A 12,657-nucleotide genomic window follows, 5' to 3' on the forward strand; every position below is an offset into this window, starting at 1 on the left:
CTCTATTTGGGAGGGGGTGAAAAGAGAAAATAAATGCTCATTTGAAAAAAAAATAATTTTTTTTTTAAGAATGTGGCTCTATCTCTCCTAGACCAGCAATACACTGGCCATTCATGGGCCCAATTCCACTGCTGACTGACATGGACATTTTAATTTATTTCATTTCCAACTTAGGCCAATTGGCCTTTCCTTAGGCATCCTGGTAACCCCTCACTCCCTGGGGTTCACCATAATGGTACTAGAGATGTAGACACTCAATTGATTTAGAATATTATAACCACAAATTACATCAAGCAATCCATCAGCCTTCAGCTTCTCATAACAGAAACGAAAGGTATGTCCTGGAGAGGGAAAAACAATTAAAATAAGAAAAAATTGTGTTGGTGAGATTTTGATCTGAGAAAATCTAGGAATGATCAATTAAAGAGTACTGGAAATCTTTAAAATTCTGGGGAGAAACCTTACAAACTGCTCATCTTCACAGCATATTGTAGGGAGTGGCTGGGAAATCTTTAATATAAAAAATGAAATTAAGTTTTATATTTGACAGTAACTGTTCATTGGAACATCAGACATCAGAGCTGGACATCAGAATTAGGATGAACCGTAAAACTTAGAATGCCAGAAAGAGCATAGGACACAGTAGAAGAATAGAAATTCCTAGAGAGTAGATGCTTGATCATTTTTCACCTTTGTATTTCAAGCATCTAGCACATTGCTTCTCACATTTTGTTTGTTCACTCAAAGCTGAAAAGTTCTTAAAATTTAAAAATCCATATCTCCCTCTCTCTTAAACTTGTCTTATATCACTAAATGTCTGTTGAATTTTTTAGTTGGATATTTCATAGCAATTTCAAACAGCATATTGCAAACAGGACTCACTCTCTTTCTTTCTCCCCAAATCTACCACTCTTCTTCATTTCTTTTTTTTTTTTTTTTTTTTTTTTAGAGAAAATCACCATCCTTCCAGTCACCAGAGTTCACAATCTAAGTGTCACCATCAATTTATTTCCCTCATTTATCCTATTCTCATTTAATTGCTGTGTCTTTTCAATTCTTCTGCCAAACATCTCTTGCATCTTACTCCTTATCTCTATTCAATTGTAGGCTACCTTAGTTCAGGTACTTGATACTTCTTGCTCAAACTACTTCAATAGCCCCTAATTAATTTTCCCTGTAAATAATTTCTCCTGTCTCTAGCCCATTACAACTGTTTACATGAAATCCCTGAAGCCATAAGTCTTCCCATGTCACACCTTGGTTCAAGAAACTTCAGTGAGTCCCTATTGCCTCTAGATTAAAATACATATTCCTAGTTGGTGTTTAAATCCTTTTACAATCAAGATCCAACATGTATCTCCATATCAGTTTCATATTACTCCCCTTCACATAGTACATTCCAGGCAAACTGACCAACATGTTGTCCCATTATATAACATTCATTTCCTGCCCCTGCTCTTGAATATACTGTTCCTCACATCTGGAATGCTTTCACATTTCTACTTCTTGGAATGTCCATTTCTATTCAAAACTCAGCTCAAGTGCCTCCTTCTGTATGATGTCTTTTCTGATACTTTCAGTCCTTAGCAATTTCCACCCCACCCCAATTTATAGTTACTTGTGTATATTGTATTTCCTCTTAGAAGAATGTAAGCTCCTTCTAGTAAGTGTTTGATAGATACTTATTAAATTGTTGAACCAAACATAAAATGTAAGAGTTAGAATGGCCTTTGACCACAAAGAATAGATTATTAGAACAGTAAGAGATTTTAGAAATCATTTAGAATGATTAGATTTCTATTTTACAGAGAGGGGAAGGAAAGCAAAACAATTTTAAAAGTGCTTTATTTGTAGTTCTGAACTCAGAGCCATGAGATCTGAGCTTTAATTCTAGCTTGTTTTACCAACCAAACAAGCATATGACTTTGGGCAAGTTCATTTACCTCTCTGATCTCAGTTTCTTCATCTGTAAAGTGATGGCACTGGACAAGGTGACTTCTGACATGTCTTTTAACAGTAAATCTATGAAACTAAGATTCAGATATGAGAAATAATTTGCCAAGTTCATATTATGAGTCTAGGACATGAACCCCAGTCTCTTGACTTCAACTGACTTTACCACTGAAATTAATTATGACATTATGTAGAAAATTATCAATGAAGGTATTTGCACAAAAAAGAACTGGAAAAGCATTTGCTAAGTATTTTAAAATATAATTAAATCAAAATTTTCCTCGTTGATTTTTGTAGGAAGGTGCCAAAGAGTTAGGATGGTATTCAGGGAAAGCTAATACCTCCAGTGCCAGGCCTACTGAATGCTTTTTAGGCCCACTTTCCTGTGTTGGTGTCCACCTAATTCATCCAACTCTCATCCATGCATCCCTTGACCTTCTAATCACCAAGATTGTTTTCCATTTACCTAACTGCAGTAAAACTTCATGGATGCATCCTTGCATCAAACATTGGCTACAGACTATGCCATTGTAAGAAGAGACAGACAGGACGTTAGTGTGACAAATTGTGTGATGCAGAGTGCTAAAGACTTATCATCTGTAAGCTCAACATTCATATTCAACAAAAGTAATGGCCCTAAGGCAAGATAACTACCTGATGACTTAATCCACAAAGAGAATGATTCTCCCAATGGGAACAGTCAGTTCACTGCTAGCTTAGAGAGAAAGTTGAGTCAACACACAGTTGGCAACAGTAGAGCAGAAAAGAAGCAGGCAACTTTTAAAGATTTGGTGTACAGCACTGTGTTTGCTTTTCTGAGCCAGAACAGACACATACATCAAGATGGATTTGATGAAAATGGTGGGGAAATTCAGAAGCTGCTAAATGAAAAATGAGAACTCCTCAGATTTTACTAGTAAGATAGTGCATCCATATCTAAAAAGACAATGTTAAATTCCACCAGAAGTAATAGTACAATTGAAGATTAGAGAGATGCAAGATTCTTAGAAGGCAGATGGAATTCAATTTTATACTGATAGTAATGATACAAAATGCTTTTATGATGCTCTGGATTCTATTTATGAGCCAGAGCTATATGGTACATCTCATCTACTCAGTGCTGATGGAGTCACATTGATTAGTGATAAGGGCATGATCCTGGAGAGATGTACTGAATACTTCCATAGTGGTCTCAGAGACCATCATCACCCAATGCTGAAGCCATTCAAGTTGAAGGCCATACCTCTCTGGCTGAACTTTCAACTGAAAAAGTTTTAAAGGCCATTAAGATTTTTTCATGTGGCAAAGCACCTGGTACTGATCCTATTCCAACTGAAATTTATAAGATAGAGGGTCTGCTGCCTATGCAAAAGCTGATTGAAATTTTACAGGTCATATGGCAAGAGGAGGTTATCTCCCAAGAGTTTAAGGAGGCCTCCATTGTCCATCTGCACAAAGGAAAATCAAATAGATTATCCTGTGACAACCACAAGAGTGTGGTTATTGCTGGCAAGATTCTTACCAGAATGCTCCTTAATAGGCTGATCCTTCACCTGGAAGATGGTCAGCTACCTGAGAACCACTGTGACTTCAAAAAGGGCTGAAGAATGGTCAATATGGTTGTTGCTGTCTAACAACTTCAGAGATAATGATTGTTGTATGCCTGTGAAACCCAGATAGTATACTAGCTCCATGCCAGGAAGCTGAATTATTCCATTTGAATTGTCATAAAAAGATTTGAAAGATCACTTGACAAGATAAAGTACCAGAGACTAGGCCCTTTCTAGAGATAAACTGCCAAGCATTCAAACTCTACTATAGAAAATGCATCTCCTAAACTGGAACCTTTCCCAGTAAGATCAGGAGTGAAACAAAGTTGCCCACTATCACCATTACTATTCAATATAGTACTAGAAACGCTAGCCTCAGCAATAAGAGCCGAGAAAGAGATTCAAGGAATTAGAGTAGGAAATGAGGAAATCAAACTATCACTCTTTGCAGATGACATGATGGTATACTTAGAGAATCCCAAAGACTCTGCTAAAAAGCTATTAGAAATAATTCAGAATTTTAGCAAAGTTGCAGGATACAAAATAAATCCACATAAATCCTCAGCATTTTTATATATCACCAACAAAATGCAACAGCAAGAGATACAAAGAGAAATTCCATTCCAAACAAATGTTGAGAGTATAAAATATTTGGGAATCCATCTACCAAATAATAGTCAGGAATTATATGAGCAAAATTACAAAACACTTGCCACAAAAATAAAGTCAGATTTAAATAACTGGAAAGACATTCAGTGCTCTTGGATAGGCCAAGCGAATATAATAAAGATGACAATACTCCCCAAACTAATCTATTTATTTAGTGCTATACCAATCAGACTCCCAAGAAACTATTTTAATGACCAAGAAAAAATAACAAAAAAATTCATATGGAAGAATAAAAGGTCGAGAATTGCAAGGGAATTAATGAAAAAAAAAGTCAGAGGAAGGTAGTCTAGGTATACCTAATCTAAAGCTATATTATATAGCAACAGTCACCAAAACCATTTGGTATTGGCTAAGAAATAGACCAGTCGATCAGTGGAACAGATTAGGTACAAAGGACAAAAAAGGGTACATCTATAGGAATCTAGTCTTTGACAAACCCAAAGATACCAACATTAGGGATAAAAATTCAATATTTGAAAAAAACTATTGGGAAAACTGGAAATTAATATGGCAGAAATTAGATATGGATCCACACTTAACACCAAATACCAAGATAAGATAAAAATGGGTCCATGATTTAGGCATAAAGAGGGAGATAATAAATAAATTAGAGGAACAGAGAATAGTCTACCGCTCAGACCTATGGAGGAGGAAGGAAGTTATGACCAGAGGAGAACTAGAGATCATTATTGATCATTTCCAAAATATATAGAGAACTGACCCTAATTTATAAGAAATCAAACCATTCTCCAATTGATAAATGGTCAAAGGATATGAACAGACAATTCTCAGATGATGAAATTGAAACTATATCCATTCATATGAAAGAGTGTTCCAAATCACTACTGATCAGAGAAATGCAAATTAAGACAACTCTGAGATACCACTACACACCTGTCAGATTGGCTAAGATGACAGGAACAAATAATGATGAATTTTGGAGGGGATGTGGGAAAACTGGGACACTAATACATTGTTGGTGGAATTGTGAAAGAATCCAGCCATTCTGGAGAGCAATCTGGAACTACACCCAAAAAGTTATCAAACTGTGCATACCCTTTGATCCAGCAGTGCTGCTATTGAGCTTATATCCCAAAGAAATACTAAAGAGGGGAAAGGGACCTGTATGTGCCAAAATGTTTGTGGCAGCTCTTTATGTAGTGGCTAGAAACTGGAAGATGAATGGATGTCCATCAATTGGAGAATGGTTGGGTAAATTATGGTATATGAAGGTTATAAAATATTATTGCTCTGTTAGAAATGACCAGCAGGAGGAATACAGAGAGGCTTGGAAAGACTTACATCAACTGAGGCTGAGTGAAATGAATAGAACCAGAAGATTGCTGTACACTTCAATACTGTATGAAGATGTATTCTGATGGAAGTGGATATCTTCAACATAAAGAAGATCCAACTCACTTCCAGTTGATCAATGATGGACAGAAACAACTACACCCAGAGAAGGAACACTGGGAAGTGAATGTAAATTGTTAGCACTACTGTCTATCACCCAGGTTACTTATACCTTCGGAATCCAAAACTTAACATACAACAAGAAAATTGGATTTACACACATATATTATATCTAGGTTATACTGTAACACATGTAAAATGTATGGGATTGCCTATCATCTAGGGGAGGGAGTAGAGGGAGGAGATAATTTGGAAAAATGATTACAAGGGATAATGTTATAAAAAAATTACTCATGCACATATACTGTCAAAAAAATTTATAAATAAAATAATAAAATAAAAAATAAAATAAAGAATAAAGAAAATGCATCTCCAATAGGTGGACCATATTGTTCAAATGCCAAACATAAGTTTGTCTAAAAGGCTATTTTATGGAAAATTCACCAGAAGTTACATAGAATTCCTTACCCATATAGGAGGTGTTACATCTATTACCTCATTCCTGGGAAGAATAGACTTAAGCTTAAAGGAGTTACTACAAAGCATTCACCATCAAAACCATTTCCAAATGTAGTATTACTGATGAGGAAGTCATTGTTCTCTTTTGCTTCCTATTCCTAGACTGGATCAAGTATTCTTCAAATTTCACTTACACTTGGCTTCCAACAAATCCCAGCATGGACTGCAGCTCCTATACTTCAAGCACTCATCATCCCAACATTTTGAAACTTGTGAGGTTATAGCTAACTCCAATACTTCTCTACCTAAAAGAAGGAAGAATAGGCCACCAGAGACAGAAGTAACAACATGTACTCATGTTGTCTTCATGTACTTAGTCCATATCATAGTAGTCTGAGTAGAGAGCCTCTCTGTCTACCAAGGCCTTATGAAATTCCTTGCTTCCTCACTCAAACACGGCCAGGAAGAAAAACAGAAAGAGGCTTACTATGGCTTTATTAGTTCCTTTTGACTATAACCTGTGTCTGACTAACCAGCCAATCAAAAGTTCTTCTCTTCGGCACATGGCTAGAAGACCACAACCAGAGTAATTTGCATATGCTCCAAAATCCGTGTGAGAACTCCATCAGCTCACCTGCTGCACATGCTCACAAGGACTGAATATGGCCTATTATACTGAGAAGGTAGGAAAAGATTGAGAGATGGCTGCTTCACAATCACTAATGACAAAAGATCATCAGGAATCACTAGAAAATATTAAGAGAAACTCTGGGTACATAGAGAACTGCAAAAAACCTGCTTCTCAGGAATGCATAAAATTTTATGTATTCAATTCCAATGTTACCTCATTGATCCACCTCTAGCCTTCATCAGATCCTTAGCATGCTATCCTTCAAAAGATAAAACACCCAGACTTGGGGGCTTGTTGCAGACCAACTGGAGATCCTTTGGTGGAAACTCCAATATACAGAATGGAATTGCATTCTGACTGATGTCTCTGAATGGTCTCCTAGAATAGATACTGTTCCAGGAAAGATTACAGATTCCCCAGAAGCCCATTTAGAGTCTCTGGGCTATTTCACAAGTGGCAATAAGTTCTGGATGTTTCTGAGAAATTATGGGCTTTAAAAATGTTTTAAGTTTGTGTGGGGATATTATGTCTCAAGCCAAACCATGACTGGAGCTTCAGCTGTGATGTTGGCGCTTGAAGTGGAGAAACTGACTCTGGAGGAAGGCAGTGTCCAAAGAGAGGTCACATATTTTAGTAAATGGAGAGCTAGCCTCAAAATCAGGAAAATGCTTCTTTAAATCCCATCTCTGCCACTTATTATGTGATCCTAGACAAGTCACTTAATTTCTCAGAGTTTTTAAGCATTTCTCTAAGGCTGAAAGTTGCAGGTAGATGCCAGCTTGCATTGATAAATGGAGGTTCCCCAACAGGAGTTTCCTATATCCATGAAATAATAGATCTGGTCAAAATAATATTACCCAGTTCCTTGTTCTTTCTGATTCTAAATTATGTTCTTATTTTCACTCAGTAGTGGTATATTTGTTCCCAAGTAAAATCATTAGTTCATCAGAGCTTAAATGGACTTTAGGGATCATATAATCTGACCTCTTACTTTACAATTAGATAAATTGAGGCTCAGAAAGGGAAGAGAACCTTAGCAAGATAGCAAGGCAACAAATGGAAGAACCAACATCCTCTGACTCCAAATCCTGGACTCATTCCCTATAGTTTCCCAATCAACAACAAATCCAGAAAATTGGTACTATATCATGGAATCATGGAATCCTAGAGCTAGCAGGATTTCCAGAAGTTTCACAAGAAACAAACACAATAGCAGATATAGATATAGATATAGATATAGATATAGATATAGATATAGATATAGATATAGATATAGATATGTAGATATACTATTGCATCACAGCTCTATTATTAGCAAGTTTTGCCAACTATGGGCAGAAAAGACATTGCATTTGTATGGCTGCAGTTTGGAGATGGAATACCATAGAGAAGGTTTTTAAAGAAAGAACTTTAACTGCTTTATCCTCTATCTAAAGATTTATTTCATGATTAATTAATTAATATTTATCAAGTATTTACTCTATGTCACTGCTAAGTGCGGGAGATACCAAAAGGGGATGGGGTGTCAAAAAAACAATCTCTACGTTCAAGGAGTTTATAATCTGATGATGACTTCAGATCCTTACCAAATATTGATCACTGACCATAAATCAGTAAAATGTTTGTCTTATTATTTGTGGTTTGACTCTGTAGCCCTTCACTGCACAGTGGAAATGCTATAACTAGAATCCAAAGAGTCCTTTCCAGGAACTAAATTCTTATTAGCTGTGGGAGGGAGGGCAAGTCACTTCTTCTATCTGTGAAGACTCAGTTTTCCATATGTAAAATAGAAATAACATTACTTATTCCTTGTACCTCACAGAGTTGTGAAGAAGGTGATTATCAACCTTAAAGAACTATGAAAATGAATTCATACTACTCTTATCCTGGATTCTTGTAGTCTCTGTCAATAGAGTACAAGTTCAAACAAATTGTACCTGGAAAGACTTTGTGCACAGGACCAATGATGGACTGAGGATCTGTTAATGGTTAAACAAGCATTTATTTAGCATTTACTAGATACTTGGTATCCAAGGACCAGCTTAACTAAGTAAGTCAGAGAAATCAGTCACAAGACTGGTAACGGTGTGATAAACTCTTCAACCACAGCAATTCTTGAAGACTACCTACTTATTAATGTATGAAACTGCCTTTATCTGCATCAGTAGAAGGAGCATTCATGTGGGTGGGAACTCAAATTCTTGAATTATTGAAGTAAGTATTATTTGTGGTATAGAAGAAAGAGCATTTGAGTCAGGAGGTCTGGGTCCCCATTCCAACTTTGAAATTAACTCTCTATGTGACCTTGATCAAGGAATTTCACATTTTTAGGCCTCAGTTTCCCCATCTATAAAATAAAGAGGATGGAAAAGAAGTATCCATTGATTTAAAAAATTACTAAATTAATGGTGACATATAAATGTAATACAATATTGCTATTCTGTAAGAAACAATTCATATGATGAATATAGAGAAGTATAGAAAAATATTACATGAACTGATATAAAATAAACAGAAAGAGACAAACAATATGCACAATGACTATAAACATGTAAATGGAAAGAATAGTAAAAATGACCAAAGCTCAATGTTATAAAATTATAGTGAAAAAATTTGTAAACACAGAAGAGATATAAGGATTCATTTCTCTTCTTTTGCAGAAGGGAGAGATGGAGATGAAGTTCTATGAAAGTGGAATACTGCATAAGTGATGTGATGATTAACTCTGCTGAACTTTTTTCTGACTCTCTAGGGAGTCTCTAGGGAAAGAATATCCTGGAAAATGTAGGTGACACAAAAACAAAAGATAGCAATATGTATATTTTAAATGAGATGGTTGGATTAGTTTAAGTCTATTAATGACTAATTATTAAATCATAAGTGCTTGACTAAAGTTCTAATGATTTTTAAAATTTGAATTTAAGGGTTCCAGGACTTAGAAAAGATTTTAAAAACTATGACCCAGAGAAAGCTAATGATTAAATTATTCAATATTTCCCATGTGCCTTAAGTGCCTTGGAGAAAAATTTATCTCAGAAATATGCAATGAATTATTACCTGTCCTAAAAAACAAACATGGAACATGATTAACCAATTGATCTGACAACAAAAAGGGGAGGGAAAAGAATTAGAAGGACAACATTTCTAAAATAGGAAAGTAGGTAGAGAAGGTCATTCTTTTAAAGGAACTTTTGTCAGATTTAGAGAGTCTGACCCAGAAGTAAGATTTAGTTTGAGTCTTTTGCTTTTTAATTACATGATCTTGGATAAGTCATTTAGCCAATCTGATCTTGTTTCCAGATCTCTAAAATTAAAGAGTTAGACTAGACAAACCCTGAAAGTTCTTCAGTCTCAATATTTTATTATTCTTTAAAGTATATCATCATATTGGGGTCTATGCCAAAAGATTCACCAACAGAAACCCAGTCCTCCTTGTGCCTAACACCAAAGACAGTAAACAATGATAAAAGTGAACAAGGGAGAGGTGACAACATCTAGCAGCATTAGAATCAAGAGACTTAGTTTGAGTCCTGGGTCTGACAGTGATTAACCCTTGCCTACTGAGTCCCAAGTTCCTCATTTCTTTAAGAGAGCACTGTGGTAAATGGAAAGGGCATTTGGCTTAGTGTCAGGAATGACTTGATTTCTAATTTTTTCTCAGATATTTAGTTGTGTGATTTTATGCAAGGCATTTCTCTTCTTGGTGCCTCACTTTCTTCTTGTGAGGAAAATTCTTTGCATACCTTAAAGCCTATAGATGTATACTCATTATTATTAAAATATATATTTTTTATATCCATAGATATATATATATATATATCATTGATATATCGATAATATATCTATATTTATAAGTTTTATATATAGATATATAAATAAAATATAAATTCTAGTTCTCTTGGACTTATTGTGAGGATCAAATCATGTAATGTATACAGAAAGTGCTAAAGTAGACTGTGAAGAGCTATTTCAGTGTAGAATACAATTATTTGAATAAATAAAGAGGATTACTTACTGACATTACATGACAAGAGTAAATTAGAAACTGTCTTTGCAAGTTGGGCTTCTGGATGCTAATGACATTTCCTTCTTCTGATACCATTATAAATACCATTCCCAGCAATCCAAACCAGATGAACCAGCCAATTCTAAGCTTTTCTCTACACTCTCTTCACACTTTTGTTACTTAAGGTTGTTCACACATCAGCCCTTTGAGCTAACAGACTTAAAAAAAATTCTTCCTACTGAAACCACTTTCATCAAAAAGCTCGTCTGTAAATGATCCAAAAGAGGGAGCAGAGCATTACAATGTGAATTGAAAGTCCATTCATTCATTCCTTCCCAGCAACATTCCTTGGCCCCCAGCCAGTTACCATTTGACGTCATGGGTCTTACCAGGAACATAATGTACTGGCAACGGGACAAGAGTTTACCATGGAAAAACACAGCAACAAGTCGAAACATATCAAAGGCACTGAGGAGAGAAATAGATGTGAGAGAGAGAGAAAGAGAAAGAGAGAAAGAAAGAGAGAGAGAGAGAGAGAGAGAGAGAGAGAGAGAGAGAGAGAGAGAGAGAGAGAGAATAAATGGGAGAAATACAGCCAGAAGAAAGCAGTAAAGGAAAAAGAAATGAGATGATTAGAGGAAAAGGATAGGCAAAGAGGTTATGGGATTTAAGGAAGAGAAGATAGAATAAAAGGGAAAGGACACAAAGAAAAAGGAGGGGGGAGAAAAAAATGAAAGAGAAGACAAAAAAGTTAGATGGTACAGAGAGATAGCAAGAGAAAGGAAGGGAGAAGGAACAAAGAGTGAAGAGGAGAGAGAGAGAACAGTGAGAGGGCACACAAACAGAGAGAGGAAGAAAGGAGAGTGGGAGGAAGAATTAGTGATCAGATATTAAAGTATAAACTGAAGTGCACATCTTAATCTCCCTAATGCTCTAATTTCCTTGCCTCTCCTTCCCTCCCATCTCTCCTCACTTATTCTCTCTTGAGGACAATCATAAATTACTATTAAATCATAGGACTTTTTGTGTAGAAGCTGGGGAGCAGATCTTGCAGCTAAAGAAGTATGTGCCTGTTCCTTTCCCCCTTTCCTTTTAGCTTCCCTTTCAGCCTCCCATATTCACAGAGTTGCTTAAGATGGCCATGTTCTTGACTTCTCAACCTCCACAGAAATGCTACAGCCAAGTACTCCAGCAGATTTTTTAGCTTGTCATTTTGGTTTCCAGCTATAGCTTCTGTTCATTCAAGTTAAATATTAAAGAGGCCTTCATGGCCTGAGTGTATTCATTCAGCTGAAACTGTGAGGAGTCAATTTTCCAGAAGTGAAATTGTTCTTGCTCACAGAAGAGGGAAAACAAACAGTGGCTTACTTAGTTCTAGGGGACAGGGTGGAGTATAGCCATTAATCCCAGCCCCAGTCTCTAACTTCTGCCTTATGTAGGTCTTGCTCATTCCTATGCTCTGTTTCTTTCCTTAGAGGATTTACCCCTTCTTAGGGTCTTTCTTCTTAAAATATTCCCTCTCCGAAAGGGTCCTGTATGTGCCAAAATGTTTGTGGCAGCCCTTTTCATAGTGGCTAGAAGCTGGAAGATGAATGGATGTCCATCAATTGGAGAATGGTTGGGTAAACTATGGTATATGAATGTTATGGAATATTATTGTTCTATAAGAAATGACCAACAGGAGAAATACAGAGAGGCTTGGAGAGACTTACATCAACTGATGCTGAGTGAAACGAGCAGAACCAGAAGATCTTTATACACTTCAACAATGATACTGTATGAGGATGTATGCTGATGGAAGTGGATTTCTTCAACATAGAGAAGAGCTAATCCAATTCCAATTGATTAATGATGGACAGAACCAGCTACATCCAGAAAAGGAACACTGGGAAATGAATGTAAACTGTTATTTTTTACCTTCTGAATCCAATTCTTCCTGTGCAACAAAAAATTCGGTTCTACACACATATATTGTA

General features: G+C 36.1%; 1 long non-coding RNA gene across 1 annotated transcript in view; it reads right to left on the bottom strand.

The window, feature by feature from the left end:
* LOC141555598 (uncharacterized) overlaps nucleotides 1-10,890 on the bottom strand; it is a 199,036-nt gene extending 188,146 nt beyond the window's left edge. Inside the window, exon 1 of the long non-coding RNA XR_012486275.1 lies at nucleotides 10,691-10,890. This is a non-coding gene — a long non-coding RNA (uncharacterized LOC141555598). The remainder of the gene's footprint in view (nucleotides 1-10,690) is intronic.
* Between the last annotated feature and the right edge of the window lie 1,767 nt (nucleotides 10,891-12,657).

The sequence above is a fragment of the Sminthopsis crassicaudata genome, chromosome 2 (genome assembly GCF_048593235.1).
Source record: "Sminthopsis crassicaudata isolate SCR6 chromosome 2, ASM4859323v1, whole genome shotgun sequence".
Taxonomy (NCBI): Eukaryota; Metazoa; Chordata; class Mammalia; order Dasyuromorphia; family Dasyuridae; genus Sminthopsis; species Sminthopsis crassicaudata.